A 25,092-nucleotide genomic window follows, 5' to 3' on the forward strand; every position below is an offset into this window, starting at 1 on the left:
TGAAGCACAAAAGGTCTTGCAGGAATTACATGATGGACCAGCAGGAGGACATTTTGGAGCTAATACAACAGGCCACAAAATCATTCGTGCTGGATATTATTGGCCCACTCTGTTTAGAGATGCTCATGAATATGTAAGGAAATGCCGAAACTGTCAAACTTCTAATGGAAGACAAAGAAAACCAACTTTCCCTTTGCAACCAGTCAACATTGAACAACCACTTGAGCAATGGGGATTGGATATCATTGGGGAAATTACTCCACATTCTTCCAAACAACATAAGTATATCCTTACCGCCACCGATTATTTTACTAAATGGGTCGAAGCAATTCCTTTGAAGACAACAAATTCTGAGGTAATCATTGAATTCATAGATCAATTCATCATTACCAGGTTTGGTGTCCCAAATGCTCTTGTTTTTGATAATGCATCTTACTTCTCAGGCAATTCTATGTTTGATTTCGCTATTAAAAGAGGACTTAAATTAAAATATTCTGCTAATTACTATCCCCAGGGTAATGGTTTAGCAGAGTCTACAAATAAAAATATGATTAAAATTATTAAGCGAACCATCGAACAGAATCATAAAAAATGGCACAAATCCTTAATATTTGCACTATGGGCTGATAGGATAACGCAAAAGGCTTCCATAGGTTCTTCTCCGTTCAACCTTGTGTATGGAAAAGAAGCAGTGCCACCAACAAATCTTGTCCTTCCTTCTCTAGCCCTAGTGCAGTTTATTGAGGAAAGCCCTTCTTCTTCTATTCAACTTAGACATGACCAAATTTTAAAATTAGAAGAAGAAAGAGAAAAAGCCAAGGTTATTCATGCAAAAAATCAGCAAATCATCAAGTCATCCTTTGATTCAGTCTCATCCGGTTCAAAACAATTTCAAGTCGGTGATTTAGTTCTGAAATGGGACAAAGCCCATGAGGACAAGGGAAAACACACCAAGTTCCAGAAGATGTGGCTTGGGCCATTTCAGATCCGTGAGAAGATAGGCCATTCGATCTTCATATTACAAGATTTATCAGGTTTGAGAGATTCTCTCCCTGTTAATGGCCTCATCTTAAAGAAATTCTTCAATTGAGAAGGTAACCCCTTCTCCCTTTTTTAGAATTTTGTAGTTTGTAGGATCATTAGAAAATAAAGTTGTGAGATATCTTCCATTGACCTTTGCTGTACATGAAAGTTGCTCAAAACAAGTAGGGTTGATATTTACTTTTAAAATAATAGAAGGCTTTAACAAAAGGGATAATATCTGGGAAATTAGGTGAAATTGCATTCTGAAACAACACTCCATGTTTGTGAACGCTTCTCAAAGTTTAGAAATATTGTAAATCATTTTATGTTTTCAAATTGGTCATAAAAAGGTTATCAATATCAAAATAGAAACTAATCCAATTTCAGCATCCTTAACTCTTACCTTGTCATCCATTTACTCTTAAGGAGAAAATTGTCCATCCCACTCACCAAAGCTTATGATTATTCAGAGTATAATTCTAAAATATTTGATATAAAAGATAAGAGGTATTATTACAAGCCTGCTTACCATGATCATAGGGAAACAATTTAACTGACATTACCAATACTGCATACCAAAACAGGGTAATGGCTTAGAATTATAAGACAAGGGGTCTCATCACGAGCCAGCTTGTTCGGTTAAATTACTACCAATGAATGGCATTGTCACTAAGCTGGTCACCAAACCAGGACAATGGCTTTTTATCTTACAAAATAGCAGAAAAGTGGAAAAGAAATGCAAACTATGAAAAGCATGTTTTGAATTCATTCTGTTAATCATACTCTAAAATGAGCAGGACAATGGACAATAGCATGGTTAAAAAGGTATCCCTGTCGAAACTATGAACGTTTGATGGCAGCAGAGGCTCTACCTATGACAAAGGAGTCAATTCTAAAATCTGATTTGGAAAGGTTTTCTGTTTTATCACTATCAACCAATGAAGGCCAATTTAAAACTTAGAATGTATCTAATTTTAAAACAAGAGAGGAAATTAGCAAAGATAGTTTCATTTTATTTGGAATGCATATACACCTAGTTATATTAGAATTTTCCCCTTTGATGAGAACTCTATTTTGAAAAAGTTTAAGTATTTCCATACTTTTCAGAGATAACTGTTTCTTCCAGCGAATCGCCAATTGTTGTGCTCTACAACAACCCCCCATTTCATACCAAGTTTTATTCACAAAACTATAATATGAAATGGGTCCCTTTTTATTTTTAATTGGTATCAACTTTGTATCATTCAAAAAAGGTCCGAAAACAAAATGAAAACATTACAAAAAACCTTTTTGACAAACCAATAATATAAATGATTAATCTTTTATCATTGCGATAAAGCAATCGCAAGATCGCATATCGCAATGACAAAGGAGGCATAACTTAAAGGCCCATTTGGTTTTCTCCGACGCGATAACATGCAGTAGGCTATCGGATATCGGCAATCATAAGTTCCCATAACTAAAGTGCCTTTCGCTCCGACGCGATGCGATAAAGTCCCGTTCGCCCCGATGCGATGCGATATCGCTATCGGCGATCGGGGATATACCATGCATGCTTTTTAAAGTGCCCCAGTCAATAATCCTGATGCGATGCGATATCGCTATCGGCGATCGGGGATATACCATGCATGCTTTTTAAAGTGCCCCAGTCAATAATCCCGATGCGATGCGATATCGCTATCGGCGATCGGGGATTCCAAAAGGTGTCAATATAAAGATTTAAGTTTTCCCCGATGCCCGATTGTGATAAAGCCAAAAGCGCAAACTTCAAAAAAAATGTTAAAGCAGGGATATTACGATTAATTCGTATTAGAGGCCTTATCTTTCAAATAGTGATTCACCTGCGCTCAACCGCCCAAACATCCAAGGCACACTTAAACAAGTCATTCGGCCGATAAGCGATATAATGGGCATTTAAAGGATTGGCAGGTTTTAACGGCCATTTAATGAAATAGTAAATTTCAAAAATCTTCTGATAGATTGTATCCGCGGCCACTTTAAGTTAATCCTTCATCGTGCATTGATCAATATATCTCACTCGTATTTGGTTTTCACTACCAATTCTCTGTGTTACACTTATTTCCACTACTGTGCAGAATTCTTTCGAAGTAATAGACTCAAGCAGAATGGGGAAGAAGTCTAAGAAAACCGCAATCGCTTCCGCTGCACCAGCCACTAGACAAGTCGTCGTAGATCCAGCAACTAAAAAGAAAGGATTGATATCTAATACTACATGTTCAGGACTCGGCAAGACCACTTGGCAAAGTACCTATAATTTGATCGAGGCCGAAGAACCAAAGGTGAGATGTGGTTCCTACACTTTGCATGATTTCAAACATGCAGAAAAATAAGCTACGAAGATGAAGTCATTAACTCTAGCGACTCTCCCTAACAGGCGATTTGATCCCAACAAAGTCGCCTATAATGCACTTGAACAGGCCAAATTGACAAAGTGTGATCATATAGAAGATAAGTTTGATGACCTGTTCTCCTCAGCTGAATCAATGTATCAAGTTAGATTGCTGGCCATAATGGAATACAAAGATGAAGGGTTAGTTGAATTCAATAGACTTAGAGAACAGAGGTTGCAAACTTTGCCTCTAGATCTGTTAGCGACAACCCCAGCAACAGGACCAAGCGAGCCTGAACAGCAACATCCTAAGGAACCTCCAGTTATAACAGAAGAACAGGAGGAAGTGCAAGAGGAAACCCGGACTAAAGAGCAGGAACATAGCAATATAGAGGTAAATGTAGACACTCAAATTGATCCCAAATTGCTCCAGGAATGGCAGCAATTTGATTCAATTATCAGTAGTCTTGAATGCTCAAAGGACACCGAATCTTCAAAAGTGGCAGATACACAGGAGACCACTTCAAAACAGGTTCCAAGTGGAACCATCGGCCTACCCAGTTCGAAGGAAGTAGAAATAATCCCAAAGGATCCCTCCTATCAAATTATTTTGCAGATAGAGGAAATTCCTCCCTTGGATGTCTTCTATAGCCCAAGACACAACGCTGTGGTAAAACGACAGAGGAAGAGGAGAAGGACTGATCAACCTTCCCTATTCCCAGAACAAACGGTCACGGGAAATGTGGTTTGGAAGGAGGAATTTGACCCCTCTGATGACCTAACAAAACTATCACAATATGCTGGAGCCTATTCGGCAGCAACAATAGATAAGGCATCAGAGGTGAGTCTCTTATTAAAAACAAAAGACGAGGAGATCTTTTTATTGCAAGCACAACTAACAGAAGCACAGCAGAAGGTAGAGCAGGTAGAACGACAATTGTTGACACAACAACAAATAAATAATCAATTAACTCAACAATTGCAGGAAGAGAAATAGAGAATTGATCACAGCGCAGTCCAGAAGCAAAAAGAGTTGTCTGAGGCATTGGCACAACTGAGAATAGCGAATGAGCAAATGCTGAAATTAAAAGATGAGCAGATTGCTCAGCTATCAGCCCATCTAGAGAAGACAAAGGATCTTCCACAGATAGCCGAATTCAAATCGGAAGCATTACAGATAAATAAGGCATTAATAACACAGATCAAGCTTTTATGCCAACAAATCTCCCAGGCGGAACCATTATGCGATTTAACGACATCAATAAGTAAACAATTAGAAAAAGCTAGAACAGACTTGGATCAAGTTGATGAAACATTAACTGAGTTTCTTGAGTGGCAAGATACTGATTAGGGACAGGCGGAAAATTTACCAAGGATTTTAGAATCACACAAAGAAATATTATTTACAGAATGGCAGTCTCAGTTGATGAAAGCAGAGAGGGCAATTTCAAGATGCAAATCAACCACAAGTAATTTGGTTGAATTGGTTAATAATACTCTCTACTTGTCTAACATGATTTCCCAATGCACTCCAGGTAAATTGACAACAACAAAAACATTGGAGCAATCATGTTATCCAGATCTAGAGAAAAATGGGAGATTAATCGCTGGAATTAACAGTTTAACATGGGACGCCTATTGGTTCTTCTTGGTAAAAACGCACAGTCAAAGGGCCGCCCTCAAATTCCTTACAGACGCAATCGGGTATATTATTCCCGATATTCAGGATGCCACCTATGCCGCCCAGCTCAACTCCCGCCTCAACAGACCGCCCGAAGTGGAGCCAATGCTTGCGATAAGTCAGCTCAGGTTCAAAGGCAAACAACCTACATGATGATTCATGCCGCCGACTGCCAGATTGCTGAGAAGGAGATATTCAAGATTGTTTGATACCAATTAAGTAGGATTTCAGTTTCATAGATAGTTAGTTTAATTTAGTATTTATAGACCCTTTCATTGTTTTGGAAAGGGTCGTAAAGTTTTGTACTTGACTTAAAAGACTGAAGTTGCACTACTGTACTTCAGGCATATTCTTTTATAAAACTGGACCAATTATTCTAATTTTGGCAAGGAAGCTTTTATGCAAATGTGCACTACTGTCTTTGTTTGAAAGTATTTCTACGTTGAAAGAAGAATCTCAAATAGCGATTGATATCGGGAGTGACTAGCAGCTCATATGGTACTATTATCTATGTCTGAATTCATTCCTTTTATATGAATTGTCATTTGATCGCCTTTGCTATTATCGAATATATGTATGTGTTTTAACAACATTTCTTTATTTCCTCCACTATTGGATGTTTATGGTAATGCTTTTCTTTTGATCATATATGTATTGATGATATAAATGATAAGTGTAGCAATATTGCGTTAATCACTTTGTTTAACTATTTAAGCAAAGTAATCCTTGAATGAATAAATGTCCATGTTTATTAGATGGAGTCATCTATATGCCTGTCAATAAACATAGATCATCAAGCGCTATACTTCAAAGTACAATAGTTCCTGGGATTAGTAGTAGTTCTTTTATTTTGCTGAGAGATTAAGTTATTCGCCTATCATTAGATTAGACAATCAATCATTCATCCATCCCGTTTATTCATTTCTAGGAAACTGGTCCCATTATCCCAGTCGGAGCCACCATTCCAAATGGAAAAGGAGCTGTATTAAGGTCCGGACTGGGTGGTTATCCCCCAATGTTGATACAACGATTTTCGGGGCATCAACACTTGGCCAAAGGCTTAAGGGATCTGTAGGCTACCTGGCATGCATGCAGGCTGAGTCTCGAAAATACACAGACTTACAGACTTATTGAATACCTATATGATTTGGCCACTTTAGGTTCACACTAGCGTCAGGCACTAATGCACAGGCTTCTCAAATCACCTAAATACTTGAGCTCTTCTCGTGATGCAAGCAGTTCAGACAGAATGTCTGCAGATGCAGAGCAGGAGAGAAACTCGACTTAGAACTCTAAGACCTCTAGACTCTCAAACTCTCAATTCCCGAATGCGAATGGATCTTACCTTGATGCCTATCTTGTATTTATAGAACAACAAGGGGGACAAACATCCGTGACAATTTAGAGTCGTGACTCAAAAGTAAGACGCTAATCAAATATAAACAGATCACTGAAAGCTGGATTCGGGCATGGGAGGACTATCCCATGTTATCTCGTCCCTTCTCCTTTTACGGATAGTCTGAGGCATGTGGGGACCGAATCAAAGATGAAGAAAAAGACTTAAAGTAAAATTAAGAATCACAACATGTGATCTTAATCATTGTAATAAAGATTACACATTGGAAGTTCATGATTGAGTGAACCCACGGAAGCTCGAAAAGACAAAAAAAAAGCAGAGATATGCAAATCTTATTTTGTACAAAAGATTACAAAGTGGAGATTCATGAACAAGGGAACCCACGAAAGCTTGTCCAACACCAAAGTTGGTTGGAAAGACGACACGATTACATTGTGTAATAATCAATCTGAGGGTGTGTGTAATACTGGTACTGGAATCTTTCAATTAGATAGTTGTTGAAGTACTGGACCCTTCTTTTTTTGATTCCCATGTCTCTGAGCTGTGGCTGTCAGGTGGCTCCATGAAATTGATATTTAAAAAAGGATTGGATGCGATGTCAACTTGATTATGGAAATCTTCATAATTGGTACTGGAAGATATTGGCCTTGCTTTGTAATGATTTTTTATGAACCATCGTATGTGACCACATCGCCTTGCTCCTTGCAAAAATGAGAGATCCTCTATATCAACAATATTTTCAACAGATTTGTATAATATACCATTCATATGGGCCCTTGGTTCACTAAAACCAGGAATATTTGGCATGTGCAGTGAATAAGGTTTTATAACCAAAGCTGAGAGTACATATATTCGCCACCATTCAATGAAAAAATCTGGCGTAGGGTCTTCTTGTTCCAATGCTCCAACTATCATACCTTCAAATAGAAATGAAAACTGTATAGAGTAGAACAGATTAGCCAAGCAGTTTTGAAGATTCATTGCTTAGAAAAAGGCTTCTTTTTAATGATCAGGATCAAAATTAGCACGATTTAGGTGATTATTAAATCACCTGAAAGTAATGTGACAACTTCTAATCCTGTCATCATCTTGATCATCTCTCCCAAGAACATATAAAATGCTACCAATCTGTTCTAGGTACTCTAGAGCCTCAATTGCTTCCTCATTCATTTCATTTTGCATAGTTTTTGTCCAGAGGTATGGAATATCTTCTCTATATCTGATCTCTTTGAGAGGGTACCATTCCTCATCCAAATCTACTAGTGCTTGCTCAAGGCTATATGCAATCCATCCACTAGGGGTTTCAATTTATATTGTGCTTTCATGTCTTCTTATAAAATTACATCTTAAGGCGAGGATGGAATGTTCTGATAAGAATTTTCTACTTAACATATCTGCGAAACTATTCTTATCTCCTGGAACAAACTCTATATCAAAGGAATATTGGCTTAATTCCATGATCCATCTGACCGTCGTTGTGTCTTCAAATTGACATTTGTGGATTGCATATTTCAAAGCCTAACAGTCTGTTCTTACTGTGAATTTTATGTATATAACAAAATCTTTGAATTTTGCTATTCCAAGGAAAACTGCTCTTAATTCCTTTTTCAAGATGGACCAATTTAACTGGTTCTTGGCCCATAGTCCAGAGGCATAGTGACATACCTCTATCTCTTTCTTTCTGCCAGATTTTCCTGGCACAAAACTACTCCCCATCTAGCTTGGCTGGCATTTGTCATGATTTTCTTTTTCCGTTCCTCTGTTATTGGAGACAAAGGTTGGATGCTTTTTTCTCTCTCCTTTATTCTTCGTAGTGCTTGGGTGTGGTTTTCATCCCATGGGATTGGGGTCTTCTGGGCCTTTTATTTAATAATTTCCTGTCTTGGGCACAATGACTCAAAAATTTTGAGATGTAATTAAGACTCCCAATAAATATTTGCAACTGATTCTTATCAGTGATTTCGTCTAGAAAATGGTCCACAAAATTGAGGCTTCTTTGAATTAAAGTATATGAACCATATTGGATATTATATCCTAGAAAATCTATCATAGTCTTGAAGAGTTTCATCTTTGATGCAGATAATACAATTCCCATTTCTTTGACTCTCTTCAAGAAAATCTTCAAATGTTTGATATGATCTGGTATATTATCAGAGTGTATTAACAGATCATCAATGTATTTTTTCAAAAATTCATCCATACCTTCAAATGTCTCATCCATGATTCTTTGAAATGCTGAAGGTGCATTGATAAGACCAAATGGCATGATGTTCCACTCATAGTGCCCTTGTGGAACTGAGAAAGTTGTTTTCCACTTATCAACTTCTTTTATACCAACCTGCCAAAAACCTGACTTTAAATCAAATTTAGAGAAAATCTTGGATTTTGATATTTGGGCCAGAATTGTGGATGGTTTTGGTAGAGGATAAGCATCATGGTCGATAATGTTGTTTAGAGGTTTATAATTGACCACCAGTCTGGGCTTACATCTAGCTATCTCTACATGCTTATTTACATAAAATGAAAAGCAAGCTATAGGGCTCTTGCTTTTTCTAATTAATCCTTTCTTCAGAAGATCTTTGATTTCTTCCTTACACATCGCCATTTGTTCTTCATTCATCGGAACTGCTTTGGATCTCCTGAGTTTACCATTGAAATATGCTTTTAATGGGAGTTCAAATTCATGTTTATGAATGTGCCAGAATGCATTAGGATCATCTAAATAACATTCTTTAAACTTAGCAGTGAGATCTGCTAATTCCCTAGCATACTTCCCATTATCTAGAAGTTCATTCATCTTTAGAGATTCTTTCTTCATCTCCAGTTTAGCCAATAGACCTTCTAATCTCTCTATCCTTCTTAGTCTATTTGGTGCATTTGAGTTGATGAAAGCAAAGAATATTTCTCTGTTATTCAAGCTGAAAAAATATCCATACCTTTGAGTAGCAGTGTCAAGCTTGGCTCCATGCTTGTTGAAGTTTTGGAAGAATCGGGTTCCTAAATACATGGCACAATCCATACCAGGAACTATTGGGCATACCACTCTTACTCCAACTTCTTTAGTCAGAAATACCTCAATTTCTGCTTCTGTCTTGGTTTCTATATCACCACTGGCTGTGGTGACTCTGGGACATGCAGTGGGCCATCGCAAATGTGTACCTACCACTGTGTCGCTTACAATGTTTAATCTTGAACCAGTATCCATTAAAACTTTCCAATCTTCGTACTGGTTCCCAATTTTACTCTCATCTTGATGCAATACATGACATCCTGATTCACAATATTGCATCCAAGAGATATCATGTCATCCTAATTTTCTTCTTTTGGTGGTTCTTGCTTATGAATATGTTCAGAAATAGGATTGACAACATAAGTGCAGTTTTCTATTTTTCCTAAAAGAAGGGGATTTTTTTATGTAGAAGCTCCTTGAGATCCCATCATTTTGACTGATAGATATCTGTGATTTTCAATGCATAATCTCTTATTTTCTTTCACAGTCTTCCTTAGTTCTTTTATAGCTTGATGGATAGCGGGAAGGGTCTGTGGAAGATCTTCTCCAAAATCTTCATTTTTGAATTGTCTTGTTAATGCTTCTACTGAAAATAATGTTGCAGGGGGAACATACCCTTTATGCGGTTGGTTCTTTGAACTTGTGGGTACTTGCTTGAGATGATCCATTAATAAAGTCTTATACATATCTTTTAGCTACGGATCTGTTGCAGCCATCATCTGTGTGAAGAGATTCCTGCTGGTCTCTTCATAGTCTGTCTTCATCATCCTTATTGCATTACAGTTACAGACATCAGGGTCACTACATTCACAATCTCTGCATTCAGTGCAGTGAGGATCTCTACATATTTCTTCTTCAGATGATGAAGAGTAATCTACATAATTCAAATCATTTTCTGAATCAGATTCAGAACTGATTAGCTCATCACAACTTCTTGGAAGATCAAAGAAGTTGACCTTTCCTTTCTTGTTCCTATATGTAATCTTCTTCTTAGAAGATTCCTTTTTCTTCTCAGGACACTTATTTGCTGTGTGCCCTTTAATGTATGTTATTCATGTGTAAAATTAACTATTTGCATATTTAAATAAAAATATAATTAATTAGAGGTATATAAAATTAAATAACACAATTTATTAAAATATTATTTTTTAAACAAAGTTTTCTATACAATCTTGATATGGTCAAAATGGTATTTACCATGTATTTGGGATCTTAAGGATCATGTAAAATATGAAGATGACTAACTTTGTCTAAAATCTATATGGTTTATTGACCAACATAGATCCATCTTCACATTTCTTCACTTGCAAACTTCTTTAGGATGTAAAATATCATATGTAATTTTTCATTATTTAAATTGTATTTTTGAATGCTATATAGAGTATATATATGACCAAATAAAAGTTATAACCATATTTTTTTTCATGATATATTAATATTTTTTTTAAACGATATATAATATATACATAATTCACATTAAAATAGTTTGCTTAACATGTACATCGATACATTTTATCAACACGAATTAAAATGTTTTTTTTTATTATTATTAATATATTTTTAAGTATACGAAAATATTTTATCGATAACCCACATTGAATATTTTTATATACAACGTTAAAATAATTTATTTTAACAATTTTTTTTCTATATATACATATGTATGAAGTTGATATGGACATAAATTAGTTAACATAGATTTTCAAATAGTTTATTTAAATCTCTTGTTGAAATATTTTTGAAAAGTATAAGGTTTAAACATCTTACTCACAACATTTTTCTACTTCTAATTACTTTACATCATATTTTTTTTTTATTATAGCCGACATTATTTTTCCATTTGGCGTATAATTTATTTATTTTAATTTTAAAAGGGACTGACCCATAAACTTACACATCCCCTCATACTGGGTTGTAGAATGTGCTTCTCGGCTCAATTAGAAATTATTTTCATTTCATAATTATTATATGTAGATTTATTATGGATGAATAATAATATTAAGATACAGTAAATTAAATTTATTATTATTACCATTTTATATTAAAAGATAGAGTTTAGATTTTATGTTCTATATATATGATTATACAAAAAATTGCATTAGTACTAGCAAAGGCTTGATGCTTGGGTGCATCTATTATAGGTGCTTTGTTGAAGGGTTCTCTCAATTAAGTGCACCTCTGGATGATTTGACAAAAAGGGGGGCATTCAGGGGGATAGAAGCAACTAATCACGCATTCAACAAACTCAATGAAATAATGAGCTCGTGCCCAATACAAGCCCTTCCTAATTTCAACCAACCATTTGTATTAGAGTGTGATGCATCCAGAGAAGGAATATGAGTCGTCCTAATGCAAAAAGGTCATATGATCGCATTCAAAAGTCGGAAGCTAGAATATATAGAAAGCATTTACTCCATATATGACAAACAAATGTTGGCCATCATGCATGCATTGGAAAAGTTTATACAATATCTGGTAGGCAACAAATTCGTAATCATGACTGACCACGAGAGCCTGCGACATTTTTTGGGGAAAATGACCTAAATGATCATCAACAAAAATGGGTAAGTAAAATTCAAGCCTATGATTTCAATATTGAATATGTGAAAGGAAAAAAGAACGTGGTAGTTTATGCTCTTTATAAGAAGCCATCATCTTGTACCCACATGAAGCTCACAGAAGATTGGAAGGCACATTTATCCATTGAATACACTAAGAACCAGTTTGCTTGAACACTTTTCAACATAATTATCTAGGATGAAAAGTACAAAATAGTGGATGACATAATATACTATAAAGACATAATATATTTGGTTCCTGAATCTACACTTAAGGAAACAATTATGAAGGTTAAGCATAATATTCCTTCAGCAAGACAATAGGGGTTCTTTAAGACACACTGATAGATCCAAGGGTGATTCTCATGGAAGGGACTTAAGCAAGACATGATGAGGTATGTTAGATAATTCCTTACATGTCAACAAAATAAGGTTGAGGATACAAATTCCACAGGACTTCTCCAACCTCTTCCCATTCTAGAACATAAATGGGAAAGCATATCAATGGATTTCATTATAGGATTACCCAAGGCCCAGGGGAAGGATTGTATATACATTGTGGTAGAATGTTTGACTAAATTCACACATTTCTTTGCGATATCAGCAAACTACTCGGCCAAGCAAGTGTGTAAAACTCTTCTTCCGAGAAGTTTTCAGGATACATGGGTTGCTGAAGAATGTAGTCAGCGATCGAGATAGTAGATTCATGGGTGAATTTTGGCAGGAACTCTTAAGACTCGTTGGGACTAAATTGACCCCTAGCATCAGCTATCACCCACAAACATATGGCCAAATAGAAATTGTGAACAAATGGATTAAAGGATATCTACACAACTATGTGATAGGTTAGAAAAAGGCATAGGTCAAGTGGTTGTACCTCAGGGAGCATTGATACAAAACCACCTAACACCTATCCATTAGAATGACACCTTTCAAGGCTCTATATGGGTATGATGCACATTCCTTTATTGACAAGATCTTCGAAGACAACGGGGCACCTCTTGCCAAAGATTGGATTCATGAGAGTCAAGACATCCTAAAGATACTTAAGGAGAATATTTAGGTAGCTCAAAATCGACGAAATATGTATGCAGATCAACATCGGATGGAGCAAAATTTTGAGGTAGGGGATCTTGTTTTCTTGCGATTGCAAACTTACCGTTAATCTACACTCAAGAAGAGCGTGGAAGAAAAGTTAAAACCCATATTTTATGGACCTTAAAAAGTTATGAGGAGAGTGGGTGAAGTAGCATATGAATTTGAGCTACCAAGTGATAGCATAATCCATAATGTATTTCATGTATCATGCCTCAAGAAGGTTGTAGGCCAGTAGGTCATCACTTTTGTTGAATTGCCACCATTAGATGAAGAAGGAATGTTGGAATTGGTTCCCGAAACAATCATGGTTGTTCAATTACAGGGAAGAGTTTCTAGGATACCTTATCAAATGTAAGAATTTTCTAGAAGAGGATGCAATGTGGGAAGGAGAACGAATTTTGCAGCACTTGAATATACAATTGCTTGAGGGAAAGCAACTTTGGGCAAGGGGGACTATAATGTCCTCAAAAAATTAATGACCAAGGGGAATTAGTAGCCTATTTGTCCTTGTAGGCTATAGTCCATTAAATAGGGGATAAAAACCCAAAACTTGCATTGTTTGGTGAGTTTTGGGTAAGTTGGGTCAAAAAACCCAAAGTTGGGGCTTTGAGTGTGACACACTCAACCACTTAAGGAAGTGAGACCCCACATAGAAGTCTATAAGTTAAGGAGGCTCAGATTCAATTGGGGCATCAATTCATTCTATTTTGATAAATAGCTCTGAGGTTTTTATTTTTAAGACCCAATTTTCTCTTGCATATTTCTATGGTGAAAGATTCCACCCTAGATTAATTTCAAGGGTAGTCTTTATAATTGAGTTCTACAATCATTAGGTAGTTGTCGGCCTGGATTATTATAGTGAGCTGAACTGGTTGAAATTATTAGTGTTGCATATTATAGTAGGTAGTACAAAGCTAGTTGAATTGAATTTATTCCTGTGGATTGGATAGTGGAAACTTGGTTGAAATTTTAAAAATTTAATCTCATGTATTGAAGTTATATGGCTTTGATACCATTTGTCATGAGGCTAAATTTTTTGTTGTACTTAAGAATCTTGCAACGCTAAAGAATATTGGTCATTCCATAACACTTGGATGAAATTATCACTTGGGAATGACCATCAACTGCTCATATGACATGAAATACACCTAGATAACATATCCTAACAAAACCTAAGCTATGAACCTTCAATTGTGTCGAATATCAAAGTGCTTGGTTCACCATAGATGACATTGCATCATCACCACCCAATCATGGGAAATTTATTGTCACCTACATAAAGCCAAGCATAGTTTAAAAACCAACTACTTAATGTAGATAATGTTATCATTAATATAAGCCAACATGAAATAGTCAATGAATATCATATCCCTCCTTCATCGGGTTTTCACATATACTCCATGCATTTGTCAAATGTTGCCTTGCTAGGGACAAAACATGTAGTCTATCACATTGGTAAATCACATTGTCCTCCATTGAAGCCCTTTATGCAACACCTCATCAATGGTTGGTAAATCACATTTTCCTCCATTGACGCCCTTTATGCAACACCTCATCAATGGTTGGTAAATTGCATTGTCCTCCATTGAATCCCTTTATGCAACACCTCATCAATGGTTGGTAAATCACATTGTCCTCCATTGAATCCCTTTGTCCTCATGTTCACCTAGTTTATAAGAGATCCCAAGGCCAAAGATAAGCCTTTAAGGCTCCACAAGGGTGAAGTTTACACTATTCAATAGTTCAGAATGCCTATTACTTTTTCTTTGTTATGAAATGTGCCAAAAGAATGTATCTTACCACCATGTTGAGAATATGCATGCATGTACTATATAAATGTCTTTAAAATCTCATAGTTGACTGGATTGTGTTTACCTACATTAGAAGGTAAAAAAATCAAAGCGATGATCAATATTGGTTTGGATACCACCAGTACATAATTTGGACACCACCATTTCGTATGTGATAATTATGGAAGGAAATGTCCCATAAGTACACAGTCCAAGAATGTGAAGGTTTGAATTAAGGGGAAGATGGTTAGTTGGGTTGAACTACTTATTTATCAACTCTTGCAACTATCATCTTGAGTTTAGTTTCATTTCTAGTGAGAAATTCAAGTAGGTAGTGAATAACATTAATACAATTTGTTAAAGAAAACCTTCATAAAAATGAGTATATTGTGGTTGGAAGTTTATCTTATGCCTAAAAGAGTGCAATACTAATTTATTCATAACTTTTGATTATCCCACAAGAGAATACAATGTCCTTACTCACATTTCAACAAATATCTGTTGAGAATTTTAAAATATGTACCTAGAATAAATTCCAATGAAGTAACCATGATTTACATAGGCAAGGATTTGACACTAGAACATACTTCATGCATTTCCTCCCAACCATTGACAATTTTCTATCGAGTTGCCGCCCCTGAGCTTGTGAAGGTTGTCCCAATGACTTGCTGTCAATGGTATCATGGATTCTAGAGGTCAATCCTACCTCTACCCTCTTTTATGACATAAGGAACTTGCTTAGGGATTCTAGAAATCTAACAAATATCCACCCTTCTAGCATAGATAAATTATTCAGGGGGTTCCAAAGGTCTAGCCGACATCCACCCTTTTTGCATAATTTTTTTTCTCATGGATTATGTTAGAGTCAGTCTGTTCAGCCCTCCATCAGAGATCAAAACCTCTTTTGTTGCATTTCATTTTAGGTGTCTCATTCAGCTTGATCATCTACATTCCATTAGGAGCATCGATCTTCTGATGGAAGGGTCTTATCTCCATACTTCCCTCATGTCATGTACCTGTTGGTTCATGTCTGATCATCAAAGTTCATCAAATCAATTTTACAGCCATTATGGATGGTCTTTTGGTCAACCAAGAGTCATTTCAGTCATTAGGTCTAGGGTTTCAAAAATTTTGTCTTCAAAGTGTCCAATAATGCTAGCAGGCACATGAGGATGTCCCTAATAAGTTTTCATTCCAAAATTTTCATTATCAATAATGCTTGAGAATGATTCTTCTTCAAAACTCTGTTTTGAAGAAGAAATCGTTAAATTTATTTTTTGTAATAAATATGTAATTTTAAAGTTTTTTCAAGTTCTACAGTTCTTCAGTGTAGCCCTGGTCATCCTTTGCCGAAATCCAAGGCCATCATCCTTGCAAAAAATTGCCAAGAGTTTCATCATTTCAATCAAAAATCAAAGTTCATGCCATAAGAGATATGTTTGTGTTTCAATAATCCAATTACATGCCAAAAACATCAGTGAAACAAAGAAAAATCATGGAGGAAGCAAAAGTCAGTGTGAAAAGCCGAAACTGTGGTGAAGCCAGCCTACGCGGCGCATTGGGAGGTAGTCGCGGCGCACTGGGAGGTTGCGACGCATAGAGCCGCCATTCACAGTGTTAAATTGAATGTGCACGGCGCATACAGCTTGCACGGCACACAGGTCCGACAAGCAAAAATTTCATCACTGCTTCCAAAAATTTCAAACCAACTCAGTTTTCCTCGTGCCAAGTAAGTTTGTAAGGCTATGAATTGCTATTAGCTTGTGTTTGGTGTTGTTTGGAGGGAAGAATATGAAATTTTAAAAGTTGAAAACATAAACCCTCTCATTTTGATAAAAAATGCCTCTTAGGGTTTGAATTTGAGTGTTAAAATTTGACGTTGGTGCCAAGTATTTCAAATCTCATTCCTTTCCTGTGGTTCCTTTTCCCTTCACTGTCATATTATCATTTTTCAATCCCTTATTCCCTAACATCCCAAATCACTTATTCCTAAGTTCTATTATCCCTATTCCTAAACCCTACCATTTCCTATCACTCTCCTTCTCTCATTTCACTTATAAAATCCTCAAGTCCCCAAGCAGTCAAGTGACTGTCTTCACATTTTAAATCTCACTTGACAAACTCCATCATTCTCACCGCCCATTTTTTCCCACAGTCCCTCATTTGACTTTGACACATTTGGCAAAATAAAATAAAGCACCAAACTCTTCATTTTCGCCTTAGGCGACATAGATGAAGAAGGCATCGAGGAGGCGTGAAAAGACATGATCTTGGCCGAAGCTTCTTTGGCTGAGCATGATACTTGATGATGGACCTTCAGTCCAAATTTCAACAAATTTGGAGAAAATTTTGTCAATTTTGAAAATTTTGGTCTAAAACAGGTTTTTCCGCCCAACGCGTAGCGCCACTTGGCGCGCGCTTATAATTGGCAGCTCTGCAAGAGGAAAACTTTACATTTTTGGATTTTTCATCAAAATTTATGCATGCTCATGGATTAACTAAGGATTTCATCAAGTTTTGGGTTGCCTAAAGGGTCAAAAACACCCTAAAAATCACCTTTCTGCCACCTTTTGCACCCACAAGAAGCAATGTTGGGAGATTGGATTTTTGGAGGGGCAAATGGACACCAAATCCAGAAATTCCACTTGGGTTGGAAAGTAGATGGGTAGGGATTTCCAATGAGCTATCCTGAACACAATTTGGACTTCGGGAAGTGCCTCAAAATCAGCTCTAAATTTTCACTACGCATACAGATGTTGGGCGTGGTGCATAGAGGAATTTGGCTTATTTTTCACTCCACAGCTCAGAATTTCGCCAGTTTTGACTAGTTTCAATTTTTCATGTAACTTTTGACTTGTCTTGATGTAAATTCATGACTTTGATGTAATTTTGGCACATTGATACTCATCTATGTAGATTCATTCACTAAAAGGTGAAAAGATAGTGAATGAATCAGTTTCCTTTTATTTAGAGGCAAGTGGTTTCAGTTGCCTATTTTTCAGTTCCTTGTTTATATATGGTTGAAACAGCTCCTAGAATGATGAGCTCGACCCCTAGAGGCATGGAAAGGAGTTAGGCTTGTCTATATCATGTATTTTCTCAATCATTTTCAGGGTTGGACTCTTGAGAAAGCCTTGAGCTTCATTGTATATTCATATCAATATTTTGGCTAAGGAATTGAGACCAGGATTTGTAGCACTCTTTGGGATTCATGTGGCAATTTGTCTTGGTACAGTGCTTTTCTTTGTAATTGTGAATTTTGTTTATGTATGCCATCATCTATCTTATTTCTTCTTAACTAAACAAACAAGAGTGTAAGTAGAATTCATTGAAAGTGCAATGCTCTACTTGAGGTTTGCTTTAGTTGTTTGATGTTTTCAGCTGTTTGAGGAGGATTCATGATTTCCCCTGCCCTCTTCAACACCTCACCTGTCTTTTCCCTCCATCTCATTAAAATTTGAGTGCAAAAACGATTGCCTACCTTGCCCCATCAAGATCTCTACAGAACTGAGCCTCAATCCCCGCACCCCAAAATCTGCCTTTCCCTTGATTCCAACAAAACCCCAAAAAAATCACATCAAATCCTTGTACTTCATACCTAGCCTAAAATTAGTTTTATTTCAGTCATCTCAAGCCCCATCGATTATATTTTGCTGAGATTGACCTGGAGAGAGCCCTCTCCTGTCCTCGTAGGGCTAGCTACGAGGCTGAGCATGGTTTGATGTTGGCCCTGGATCCTACCTTTTCAGCCTGAGGTAAATCTAGGCCCTAACAGATTACAAAGGTCGAACCCACCTCCACCCTTCCTTCTAGCTTAAGGAAATGTTCATAGATTCCAGAGGTCTCACCTACCTCAACCCTCACTAATTCCAAGGACTCCAAAGATGAATCTCCACCCCAAGGTTATTATTACAATAACTACACCCAATGCAGAGATTCCATAATATATTGTAGTCTTCAACATTCCAACAAGGAGAATTTTTTTAGATAATAAAAGGGCCAATACTTACCAGTCAATGGGAGATTTCAAGGTAACAATTTAGTTAACATTATACACTAAATCACCCTACTCAGGATTTTGAAAACTATAAACTAGATCTAATATCATTTTCTCAAGTGCTTCACACCAGCATAATAGGAAGGGAGTACAGTTTTAAGGTTTCTATACTTCATCAATGGGTTAGAGACTGCTCCAGAGGGTGACTCTAAGCATTTAAAAAAGGATTCAATAGTTAAACTTGTAACTGACCTTACCGTATTAGGTGCAAGATATCCATTCACCTATATTTGACCAATTCCACATAATTTTGATGAGCAATCCAGAATAAGGTTAAGCATTACCTTGAGGAATCCGCTCTATTGTCTAGTGTCGTGATGCCTATGATTTCAATCTTCTACTACCAGACTCCTAGTTCTTTCTTTCCTTTTTCCAAACCCTCCCTTCCTCCTTGCTCTCCCTATTCACTTACCCTTTTCTTCCTTTTACCTCCTCCCCCCTTTTCCAGCCTGATTCTTCTCCTTATCCCTTTATTCAATAACTACCAAAGGTTAGTTAGGGCCCTTCACTAACTGACATTCAATGTAAAATGAATTGGATAAGGTCTAGCGGTTTACATTACGGGCGAGCTTCATAATTGAATGGGAATCCAAAAATATGTTAATTAGCAACATTCTGAGATATGTATTTCGATGACTGGGAGCTTCATAGTCTATGATAAATTCATATGTGAAAGACTTTGTCCCCCTACTTTTATTTCTCTTTCAGATCATATAATTAGAATAAAAATTATATTCAACTTAAGGCTTCAGTTTATCATGTCGAAGGCTTTGTGGGTCTTGGGATGTTATCTATTGTTTTAACAATGAAACCTTCAAAATACCATGAATCTTTGGAAAAGTATAATAAATAAGGGAGGGGGAACACCTACATGGTTGGAATAACCAACTTCATCATGGTTTTCAAAACATGCAAACAATTTATAAATTCTTATCATTAATATATTAATTAACATCAACATATATAAATAAAGGTTGTGAAGGTGACCAATATTTACACCACTGTAATTTAATCATGGAAAAATTTACAATGATTATGCAAGTTTAAGGTCGTCAGGACACCACTTACACTATCAATGATTGGGAAAACCAACACATCAACTACATATGTCACAACTAAGGTTACTATCTATACAAGTATACAATGAACAAAGTATAATATCTATGCACTTGAGAATGACTTGGGTCATTACAAATTATTACAATTATCATAAGAGACTAAGGCATTCTATGGAAGAATGTGTTACATACCAAAGAGTGAAGCACTTAAAATAAGAATAGTCACTTCAAAGGGGTCTTATTCCCCCTAAAATGCCCAGTTGGGAATCTTTTGTAATTGATTCCCTCAGCATCCATATTCATCTAGTTAGCCTTGACAACCCTCCAATTCTTCAACTACCTACTTCTCTTTCTTAATCTAGCTGGAAATTCGAGAGCTTGTTTCATTTTTGAATTTATAAAGAAGGTAGTATAATTTGATGTCAATGTTACCACAAGAGCTCGACAATATGATGGAGTTACATGCTCTCAGTCGGGCTAAATCTACAGTAAACCAACAAGATCCCACTTGTATACCAAAAGGAAACCAAGACCACTATCCTTTTAGCTCATTAAAAAGATATTAGATACTTCTTGCAGGACCTCCCATGGAAGGTTATTTCCCCTATTCTTTCCACAATAGAAAATTTGTCTAGCTAACATCTCTATTATGAATTTGTTGTGAATTTGTCCGACCTCACGTGACTCTTTAGTAAGGGAAATATACATAGCCCGAAGAGTTTATACACCTATATTCAATACAATTGAGTCATCTTAGGTCAACCATGTTGTTACTACCCCTCGAACTCCTTTCTAGGCTGAGCAACTTTTCCCCTCTCCCTCCGAAACCATACCTATAACCGGTATATCCATTGCCTTATGATCATTTCATCTTTGACCCTCTTAAGGCACCAATTTGTAACACCCTCCTCCCACATTTACCCAAGTTAACCGATCTTCTGGGGTAAACATGTGACAAGAGGCTATTACAATCTGATTCAACTCCCCATGTACAGTTAAGGAAGTGGAATCAATGAAACACATACAACTTGACTTTATACACCTACAACAGAACCCCCAAGATCCATCCATCCTATCTAGGTGACTAGCCCCTGAGACAAATTGACATTTTGCTGCATTATAGCCTTAGTCGTTCCCTTGACATGGGCATGCATGCATTTAGGGCCCTCCGGTCGCTCTCACAGTATGGGCATGCAAGCAATTGGGGTTTTTTTAGCTAGTTCTAAGCCCGCGATCCCGGATTCTGTGCCACTTTTTCAGGGCCAAGACTTAGGCCACTGCCCAAAACTCCATGAAACTTCCAGGAATGAAAATTAACATCAAAACAATGATACAAATGTAAATACTTGAATAATGACTTGGATGGAACCCAACTAGCCATGATAGGCATTTCCTCAAACATGTCACAAATATGCATTCTACAGGTCATAACCACATATATGAGCATAGTGGTCTCATACTTATTTGAGAATCACTAAGAAGCATTGATGCGTTATCACATTAGCTACATTATCATCTATTAGGTCATCTATTGACTGTACATTCATTTACAAATCAAAACATGATGAGAGCCATATATCATCACTGTCATAAAACATGCTCATAACCAACATATAACCAACAAAAATAACAAGGATACATCAACCATAAATACCTCATATGAAACAATACATTTTCTCATAAAATACTAAGGAAAGGAACTCTTATTAATGAATTCAAAATCCAACCCAGTATGAGACTACCACGTTCGACTCGATTACAGACGTGGATGCAAAAGTAGATGCAAAATGAGATGAAAAACTTGACGTAAAAGTGGATGCAAAAACATACAGTACAATATTCAATGCAAACTTGAACACAAAATAGGATGTAAATGTGGATGCAAAAATGGAAGCAAATGTGGGTTGCAAAGGTAGAATAAAGATATGGCACAAATTTTGGCGCAACAAAAGTGGATGTAATAACAGACTCAGAAAAAGATGCAAACTTGGATACAAAATAATTTGCAATACGGAATGTAAAAGAGGATGAAAACATGGGTGCAACAAGTGAAACAAAATTGGATGCAAAAAATGGATGCAATAGAAGTAGATGCAAAAGTAGATACAAAACGAGACACAAAACCCAATGCATAAACTAGACACAAAAGTGGATGCAAAAAAGGTTGCAATATTTGATGCAAATATTGGATACAAAAGAGGATGAGAACATGGTTGCAAAATTGGAAGTAAATTTGGGTACAAAATTAAGTGCAAAACATGGCACAAATTGTGGAGCAACAAAAGTGGATGTAAACATGGGTGCAATAGTGGATGCAAATTTTGATGCAAAAGTGGATGCAACAAAAGTCGATGCAAAAGTAGATGCAAAACGAGACACAAAACCCGATGCAAATCTTGACGCAAAAGTGGATACAAAAAGGGATGCAAAAATAGATGTAAAATTCGATGAAAACCTAAACATAAATGAGGATGCAAACATGGGTGCAAAATTAGAAGCAAAAGTGGGTGCAATGAGAGGTGCCAAACTAGGTGCAAATTGTGGCACAACAAAATTGGATGCAATAGTGGGCACAATAATAGATGCAAAAGAGGTTGTAAATATGGATGCAAAACAAGATGAAAAAGAATATGTAACAAAAGTGGATGAAAAAGTAGATGCAAAACTAGACACAAACCTCGATGCAAAACTTGGTACAAAGGGGATGCAAAAAATGATGCAAAAATGGATGCAAAAAAATATTTAAAAAAGGATGCAAAAGATAATGAAAAAGTTGATGCAAGTGAAGGCACAAAAATTGGATTTAATCGAGGATGAAAAAGTAGGTGAAACAAAATTAGGTGCCAAACTTGATGCAAAACCTAGAACAAAACTTGGTGCAAAGGATGACACAAAACTTGGCATAAAACTTGGTGCAAAACTTATTGCAATACTTGGTGTAATAATTGGTGCAAAAATCGGTACAAATTGTACATCAATTTTTGCACCGTATTTGATAACTGGATGCAAATAACACCAAAAATGGGCTTTAGACACAAAAAAGGAAGCAAAAAGGGATACTAGACACAGGTTTTTGTTGTAGTGGCCTATGAGGATTGAATAATTCATATTGAGGAATTTCCATAATTAATAGGGGGTTAATTCCTTGAGGAACAACACAAGGAAATAGGGACTTGGGCAAGCAAAAAATTGGTTAAGTATTGTTCCGGGCTTGTCTAGGAAGTTGTGAGACAAATAGAGATAGTGCAAAGGTTGCTTGGGTTTGCGCAAAGCATTGTAATCTTGTCATATTTAATTTCCTGACTAATGAAATATAAAAACAACAAGGGTTTTTAGTTGTGGCTTTCTCGAGGAAATCATTGTGTAATGTGTTTATTGAATTATTTCTCTTGTATGCTTCGTGATCGTTTAATTGTTTCGCTGGTCAGTAGAGTAGATTCAAGTCTACTGTTTTAGCATATTACAATTAGCAGTTTGAATCCACAAGGAATTTATACATATTCATGTCTCCAATAGGTCTAGAAGATCTCTACCAAGATGTTACTACTATGGGAAATGGTTAATGAAAGATGTACTCAACTACAAGGAGTATGAATTGTTGTGAAATAACTAGAGAAATGGCCCAGGGAATATTCATAGGCTCCATGGGAGGTCCCTAGGATTAGTGAGGAAGAACGAAGATATGACTCCATCGCTATCAACAAGGCATTGTAGATTCAAGAAAAGATGGAAAATGACATCTTTAAGTATGTATCTCAAGACCAATAGAATTATTCCTTAGCTAAGAGGTTAATCAAGATGAACATGTTGCTATCTATTGGGGCCCAGGGAGAAGCTAGGCGAAATGAAGAATTTGACAAGGCTTGAGAATGATATTTTGGTGTCTTTACCAACAAACTCATCAAAGATAATTTCAAACAACACTTTTTGGAACCCTCCAAGAAGTAAAAAATTGTGAATTCGTTCATGGTCTCATTGAAGAAAGATGCATATGTTTTTGGAAATACTGAGAGGGGGTTGAATAATTATTTATCTTAAATTAATTAAATTTTAATATTTAGAGCATTAAATTCATATTAACATTAGATCAAACATAACTCAACATCACATCACATGAACAGTAAAAAAGACCATTCAACAATGCATGACATTAAGACAGTACACAAGATATTTTTAGGTAGAAACCCTTATAGGAGAAAACCACTGAATGCTTCTTAATATTAGTGTTCAAAATATTACATCAATTAGGAAGCTCCAACTTCCAACTTTATAAGTTCTAATTGAAATGATGCTCCAACACCCTGTTTACCATCTCCAACTAGAAGGACATTCCAACGCCCTGGAATTTAGGCTCCAACCTTAAGGATACTTCAACACCTTTCTTATTAGCTCCGGCTGGAAGGATGCTCCCATTATTTATTTTATAGGCTCAAACCTGAGGGAAGCTCCAACTCCCTGATTTACCAACTCCGACTGGAAGGATGCTCTAATGCCTTAAGCATGCCCCAACATTCCCTAATAGCATCTTGCCACCTTGAAGTGTTCTCAAGCTATGACCTGAAGGAGGTTCCAATCTCCTACCTTACATCACCATGCCACCCTTGTTTCAATAAGCGGACCATGTTTCACAATTTTTAGACTGGATACACTTGTGCTCGATATTAATTCAAAATATTTTGTAATACAATATCAATAGAAAACCCTAACAACTTACATCGATATCCAAGTCACTCCTCATCTCTGCAATGGTCATTATCATACATATTAGCCAAGTAATCTTCATTTTTAACAATTCCCTCACATATGCATCAACCTATACGTAAAACCTTAACATAGTCTTAATGTCTTTTCTCAATTCACATCAGCTTGTCAAACCCTATCATCATATGACAAACTCTCTCATCCTCAATACATCAACCATACCAACTTATGAATATCAACAATGATCTCAATAAAATTTCTCACATTACATATGCCACTTTCAGAAAAAATTTCTCAAGGATCAACCTTGGAACTTCTGGTCATATGTTGAAAGAAACTCTAATTGCCCAAACTAGCATCATTAGCCATTGCACTATAATTTGTATCCCAGTCTCAAAGTAGCAATATT

The sequence above is a fragment of the Pinus tabuliformis genome, chromosome Q (assembly GCF_031772625.1).
Source record: "Pinus tabuliformis cultivar Carrire ecotype Pingquan chromosome Q, CPIR1, whole genome shotgun sequence".
NCBI lineage: Eukaryota > Viridiplantae > Streptophyta > Pinopsida > Pinales > Pinaceae > Pinus > Pinus tabuliformis.